General features: G+C 30.7%; 1 protein-coding gene across 2 annotated transcripts in view; it reads left to right on the forward strand.

Moving 5' to 3' along the window:
• Positions 1 to 7,004, forward strand: part of LOC107436142 (protein turtle homolog B) — a 409,568-nt gene extending 402,564 nt beyond the window's left edge. For both annotated transcript variants that reach the window (XM_071179194.1, XM_071179196.1), the window contains exon 14: positions 4,851 to 7,004. The gene's annotated coding sequence lies outside the window, so the exon portion shown is untranslated. The remainder of the gene's footprint in view (positions 1 to 4,850) is intronic.
• The last annotated feature ends 1,081 nt before the right edge of the window (positions 7,005 to 8,085 follow it).

Below are 8,085 nucleotides of genomic sequence, written 5' to 3' on the forward strand. Positions count from 1 at the left end.
CTTTAGAAATATTAAATATCAGAGAAAAATCTTAAAAAGTAGCAGTAAATGACAACATGCTACCTATTCGATATCATTGCAATCAGAAAAAAAGGAAGAAAAAAAACAATGGCTGCGTATTCAATAATTTTTCAATCTTGTTTAAAATATCAGTGAAAAAATATGAAATATTTTCGTAATAAGAGAATTAAAATGGAAGAAGCGTTACGTATTCAATAAATTTTAAGTTGGCTCAAAATATTATGGTGTTTTTTACAACATTAGAATGGCTCTGTTTTTCTGTTACAGTATATCTAACTTTAAGAAAGTTTGAAAAGTAAACAGTCTAAAGTAACTAAATATTTTTAATGTAGTTTTTCCCCCTCGACAGTTGCTTCGTTCAGAAAATCTTTGCTTTTTCTGTGCTGCGGTGTTTAGTTACCCCTTGGGAAATCTTTTGTCGAGATTTCCGTGATTTTTTTCTTCTTTTTTTTTTCTCTTACGCCGCTATTTTAAAAATATCTGAGAGGTATTTAGAATTTTTTATTCATTCTATGCAACAGAAAAAAATGAATTCAATTTAGTAAAGAAAAGTTTATTCATTCTTTATAAATTTGATAACATAGTAACAAAATAGCTATGTACATTCGAATAAAACTATAAAACTTTGTTGTGGGCATTTTAAGATTTTTTTTTGTTGAAAGATTAATTTAACAATACAAAACTTACACACAGAATAAAATATCTATGAAGATATGCAATATAAACTTATAGAATTTTCAATTATAAATCATATGTATGCATGTCTGCTGCTCTTATATCAATTCTATACAATCTTAATTTGCAAAATTTAAAAATTTCCAAAAATATTGCAATTATTTTTTGTCGCTAAGTTAAATTTATACATATCAGAAATATTACTTGCATTGTTGCATTAAGTAGATTAAAAATTATCTTTAACAGTATAGTTTAACTTTTATTCAATTAAAATACTCTGCACTGTGAAGCGTCAGTTAGAAAAAATTAAAACAATCATGTTTTATATCAGAAATATTAGTTGCATTATCACATTAAGTAGATTAAAAATTATCTTTAACAGCATAGTTTAACTTTTATTCAATTGAAATATGCAGCACTGTGAAGCATGAGTTGGAAAAAATAAAAACAATTGTGTTTTAGAAAATAATTGACACCTTTTATTATGGGAAATAATGAATCATCAAACGATTCAAGTATTGTAAGAGTTCATGGGCAAAATTATTTCAAATCGTTAAGAGGTATCGCGAGTTTTTAAAAATCAATTTAAAATACACTTGTACACATCAACAAGTCAACTGGAATTGAGCTTAATATTGCATGTTAAGTAACTTAGCTAGACAACAGAAATCTGAGATTACTAGCTGCAACATTAGTATCCCCACTAGATTTTATTACAGTCGACATTAATATTACTTGTAAGACAACTTCGCTAGATAAAAGTAACCTGAGATTTCAAACTCAAACAATGTAGTTACAATATACTAGAGTCGACCTTAATATTGCATGTAAGATAACTTTGCTAGACAACACTGACATGAGATTGCAAACTCCAACATTGCAGTCACAATTCACTACACAAACATATCGTCAGTAAAATAACCTTTCGTTTTGCAGCTCTGGAGTGACATGAGAAGTAAAAAAAAGAGTTAATGTCTAGAACTACTGCGGTATATATCTTAATTAATTTAAACTTAACAGATGCCCCAGATAGTTAAACTGAAAATAAGCTGTGGATGATTGTCACAAAAATCTTAAATGTATGTTATAAAACATCAGAAAATCTGGTGTTGTAGTAGATAATTCTGCAAACATGCGATGGATGTCGAGAATCCCATAAAATGTAAACAAAATGAAAAACCAACGTAAACAGTTTGTAATTTGGTGAGGAACGTCAGTGGATTGACGCCATACGAAGCACTCAGTATGAGGCAAATATATATTAACTGTAGAATATCAGACATATTAAGATGCAATACAATTATTGCATTTGAGATCACATGAATCTGACTTCATCTGACTTCAAAACAGTGAAAAATTGTTTTAAAAATGTCTTGAGTATGAAAAATTTCAAGAAATATCTTCCAAGGAAAAAAAAAAGATATACTTTGAAGTAGTATTATTATATTAATTATTAACTTCTTTTGCTTCTAGATAGTTGACAGTCATGAATGCATCGATCAGCGACTTGTAATTAAGCCAACCGCCTTAAGTAGTTTTGCCCTTTATGTTCCATTTACCTTTAATAAATAGCAATTTTTAGATTCCCAACAAGCAAATCTTGCAAACCGGATTAGAATTTTCGGCATTATGAATCGAAATTAAATTTTATTCTATAGAATACGACAAAAAGGCCTCAAAGAAGACAAAAATAGTGCAAACTAAAGAATGAAAGTTTAAGTCTTTTCCAACTAAAGAAGTTTCTTATTAAATAACATGAACCTATATTTTCTTCAGAGTACACCTGGATTTTTCGGTTTACATTGTTCCCCCAGCAACCGACGCTTGCATATTAAATAGAAGTCTTAAGCTCACTTTCTCGACATGTTTGCTACCTGCGGTGTAAATAGCAGTTCGGTAGAATCCAGTACCGTCCTTTTTTAGCGAGATTTCTTTAAAATTTGACTAAAATATTTCAAAGGTTTTTCTATGTTTGAGTTACACTCCAATATACGAATCAGAATATAAATTTATCAAATATCCCGTAAGCTTGCAAGTTATAAATTAGGCTTAAAGTTAGACGAGCCTTGTTATCCATTATTTAGTTTTAAATAGAATCCTTCTTTTTGAAAACGTTCTTTTAATTTTAACAACAAACTACTTTGACAATTGCGTATATTGTGGTCCCGCAGTGGACTGATTAAGACACGGTTCCCATCAGATTACCGAAGTCAAGCATCACTGGCTGCAGTCAGTGTGCGGGTGGGTGACCACTTGGATCAGTCTGCGTAGGGACCGAGGGTGTGCGGTATTGGTCCTCGTTAAACTGTGCTACCGTAAAGTGCTATCGGGCGCGCGCAGGTCGTCGGGCTACCGAAGCGGGGGTGCCATCCCCTCCGNATCAGTCTGCGTAGGGACCGAGGGTGTGCGGTATTGGTCCTCGTTAAACTGTGCTACCGGAAAGTGCTTGACTTCGCGTGAAGGTCGCGGGCTATCGAAACGGGGGTGCCATCCCCTCTGCAGAGGATCAAAATTGTGATGGCATGTCTTCGGATCATCCTCAGGGATGTTTCCCAGACCGTCGCCAATAGCCCATTGTACAGCTCTACTACGACGTAAATGAACAACAACAACAACAGCGTATATTGTGAAAAAAAGCTACACAAAAATTTTTAAACTTCGATAGCTAAATTTTTTTTTCTATAAAATTGACTCAAGGATTTTGTTTTTTTAGTTAGATCCAAGATCTAATAATATGAATATGAGCATTTATTGATTAAAATTTACAATATGAATACACTATTTATCATTTAAGATGAAAGTCATATTTTGAATTGGTACTTTTCCATGGCTTTCCTCTGAGAATATTCTTTCATTTTTTCCTACAACAAAAGACTTTTACTGCTATGCATCTTTTCAGAAAAATCTAAATAAAAATTTATTTAAACTAGATAACTACTAATATTACGTTAGTGAAACTTGACATAAGGCCTTCATTATTAGCTTCAATAATATGATTCTGGATATTTATTAACTGAAATGTACATTGTAAGTACACTGTGCATCATTTAGGATTAAATTTTGATATAAATTTTCTTTTATAATGATTGAGTAAATAAAGGGTAAAAAAAAAACAGTTTCGGGTAAAAGTCTTTGATAATTTATTAAAATTTACCAACATAACAATCGCAAAACAATTACCAACATAACAATCGAGCAGTAAATTCACAGAGCTGTTTATAGTCCTAAGTTTTTACATCTAAAGACTATCTTCTATCTGTCTGTAGAGGGCCATTTTGAGTGCTGACGATTTTTGCAAACCATTCATTTCAAAATTCCACGATGTTTATTTTCAGTGGATCCCATCTCATGTTGACATATACGGCAATGGGCAGGCGGATGGACTGGCCAAGGAGGGCTGTTATCACGCTAATCCTTCCTCTTCAACTCTTACCTTCCTAGAACATCACTCCATTGTTAATTCTGAAATTTCGAAGGGGTGGAAGATTCCTCCCTGCCATGACTGGTATGCGGACAAAGAGCCAGGTTCTTCATTCGCCCTTAATTGTGACTGAGCTTTTAAAACCGCAATTTCCAGATTAGCAAGCTGTCACACAAAAAGTCTCTCATTTTTCGTGGGCAGGAGATTCTTCGAGGTCTGCTCCAAATGTCAAACTGAACAGTCTTCTCCCGAACACATCCTGGACTGTTCGGGACTTTCCAGAAAGGATATATACTTATCCCTCCTTCTGGTTCTCGATTTTCTTAGGATCAACGGTCTGATGTTCCTTGTCTGACTTCTTCAGGAATTGGAGGATAAGCCACAACAACAACAAACCATTCATTACAATTTGCATTTTTTTTAATTTATACCATGCCGTTGAAACCTTTATTTCAATTTTTGTACATCAAGACAGTTATACTTCTTTTTATTTAAGCTCAAACAATATTATTATCATATAGGATATTTGAGAAAATATCCTATATGAATACACTGCGCTACACTACTTCTCAATTTGGATAAAATCTTAAAACGCTTCTAGCTGCGTTGGTTTTTTCCATAGATTGCTTACGCTTCACATGTTTTTTTAGTGAAACAGCTTTAGCATTATGTACTTTTTGAAAGAAAAAAATATTCAAGCTAGATAATTAACAAAATTTATTTTTCCCCACAGGTTTTATGAAATATTAATTTCTGCTCCCATCAACTATCTTTAAAATACGAGAGAACTAAAGATAGATGGGCAACCATGTCATGGAAATCAACACCACTTCACTCCAAATAAGAAATACGCCTGTTCTCCAGGTTCCTCTTAAACCCTTTTCTGCGATAAGTGCATTTTGTGTGTGGTGCTAATCAAAGACTTCGAACGTCTGTTTGAATAAACAACACTTTCCCGTTGCTTTCCTTTCTCTGCGAAAGAAAAGCCTCATTTCGTTTCACTTCGTGTACAGCTGCTCTTCTGAAAATGCACAATTGACAATTTAAACACGAGATTTCAGTACCCTTCAAACAGGGTATTGTGTTCATCTTTCATCTATTGTAAATATTTCATTCGAATACTTCAGGAAATGGAACTGAATTCATTCCAGGATATGATGAATTTATAGGACATTTCGAATTTATTGAAGTACAGGAACTACGCAAGAGGATAAGACACATTCAAATCTAACATTTCATGAAAAAATATATTTTGATTTTCATCGTAGGAATATACTGGTTATTGTATTATAATACAAATATATTTATCATCAACTTCCCCTAAAAGTACTGCAATGGGTAGAAAGATTTTTTGTAATTATTAAAAAAAGAATGCCTTCTTAATTATCGTAATCTTAATTAGAAAGTAATTTAAAATAATTTCAATTTACAAAGGTATTTTAGTTATTTCTTAGATGTACTTTTTTGACATAAATAATTCCTAATTAAACAATGAAAGTTAAATTATAAATGATTTTTTTTACAGAAAGATATTTGTTTTCGATTTTAGTAACAAGATTCTTTCATTTTTTTACTTAATATCTAATTTTTAAAGAAAAGGAATTATTATTACGCATTAGTTCATTAAGGGGAAATCCTAATAAATAATTCTTAATTAAATTTATTGACGCCTGCACTTATTTATTTTGTAATTATGCTCCTTATATATCAACTCATATTTTTTTTAATTTAAAAAATTTATAATAAAATTAGTAAGAAATTCATTATGTATTCTTGGGGAAACTAATAAGAAATTCTAATTAATATATTTAAATTTTTTTTAATTTTTATACGAATGTTTCAAAAAATATGATATTTGTATCTTTGTTAGTTAAAATTAATTAAAGTTTTTGCTTTAAAATGCTCCATAAAACAAAAAATAAAATTTTCAATCATTTTAAAGTTTTGTTTCTATCATTTTAAAATTTTGTTACATATTTGTTTATATGCTTAAATAAACATTAATTTAAGAAATGAATAAACACGGGGTTGAAAGATATTTAAATTTATATTATGTATTATTATTATAATTGCTATTACATATCAGTAATGCATCTTCTATTAACTTAGAAATATGTTAAAAACTTTTAACAGATTAAAAACTTTATTCGATTCAAAAATATATAGATAGGAAATAACATCCGCATGTTTCAAGTGCTCAAAAACAGGCCTCCATGCAAGTCATGAAAAATTACCCCTGTTTTTGAGCACTTAAAACATGTTGAAAGCTATTTACTATTTATATATCTTTGAAGCAAATGAAGTTTGTAATCTAGTAATATCTCACCACTTCAGGTTTTTGGAATTATTTATTAAGTGTCTAAAACTAGTTTCAGTTCTGTCAATGACGTGATTTCCACACTGAAAAAAAAAAAGATTTGCTGGTGCTAGTAATACAGTGATTAAACTATTTAAATTATTGGTATTTAATATATTGGTATTTTAATATATTTGGAATTATGTTGGAATAAGTTTCAAAGCTATAGTTTAAAATAAATACAATTTATTAGAAGTATTATGTTTGTTTGTGTGTGGAGGAGTGTATGGCGGAGAAGCTTCATATAAATGCTCTCTTATATCATTATACCTATGTCAATAGTGTATTTGTACAGTACACAATTTTAAAGTTTGGACATCTGTTGCCAAGCAACATCAATCATTACCTTTATATTATCTGAAAAGAGATTTAAGCAAGTGAGATCGAGATTTGATTTTTAGTGATAATTTGTTTTCACTATTCATAATCAAGTTTTGTAATAAAATGTGAAACTATGAAAAATACATTGTGTGTTCTTGTAAATTATTTGAAAGTTTACTTTTCAATAAAATCATAACTGTGTTTTCGAAATTATAGACTCAATATTTTTTCTTCCACGAGCAATGCTGAAATAAAAGCCATCCCCCGTGTGAGAAAAAGTTATACATTACAACAATGTAATCATTAGTAATTTAAACACTAATCTGTTTGGCACAATGGTAATATATAGAATGTTTCACAATTGCTGCTCTTAATGCATATTTTGCGAATCCTTGCGGATGAAGCTTGCATATTAGGGCTCGCAGATCATTATTAAAACGAAACTAAATGAAGCGATTGACATCAGTTTATGAAGAACATCGAAACCTGTTTTGTATCTTGATAAAACCTTGAAGTTTTCTTCAGAATTGTTTACAAACTCTTCTTTCCTGTCCATTACAATAAAAAAATGTCTTATTGTTGTCGGTTCCATCTTTCTCAGAAATTATTCATCATAATTCATGAGTGTCAGTATTTTCCTCGCTCATATTAATTTGAAACCTCTAGCGTGTGTAGTTTTTGACTCCATTTAGGGGAAGAAACCTAAAAATGCATATTAAGGATGGCCATTACGTAACACCTTGCATAAACAAATTAATGTAACATGGTGTAGTTCACATTTTTAGCTGAAAATTATTAATTTATTTATTTTATTATTATTCTTTTCCCTATTTATTTATTTGCGTTTTAGATGGGTCGTTCTCTGTAAGCAACCGTACACCTATTTGTTGTTTACTTAGTAACATTCGTAATTAGGTGCATCTAATCATAACTTAGGCTCTCAAATTTAGCATGAGCCTTTAGGCTATGGCGTGGGTAGTTGACAATGTGTCTCCCTATACTAAGCTTGTAATCTTAGAATACCTGTATGGTAATCAATTATCCGTTGATCCATGGATAATGCCTTGTTTCTGTTACCGTTTGTCATAAGGGGAGCAAGAAGATTTTTTCCTATATTGGTTCTCTTTGATGCTTTACTTTTTCTCACAAAATATTTCATTGATATTCTTTAAGTTCGAATCAATTTCAAACTTCAAATTGACGTAAAAACTATCTCAGCCACTTTAACTTTTCCAGTAATGGTCATTGTTTTATAATTCGAAACCAATAAACATCGCGTTAAAGGATATTT

Source organism: Parasteatoda tepidariorum, chromosome 1, assembly GCF_043381705.1.
Source record: "Parasteatoda tepidariorum isolate YZ-2023 chromosome 1, CAS_Ptep_4.0, whole genome shotgun sequence".
Taxonomy (NCBI): Eukaryota; Metazoa; Arthropoda; class Arachnida; order Araneae; family Theridiidae; genus Parasteatoda; species Parasteatoda tepidariorum.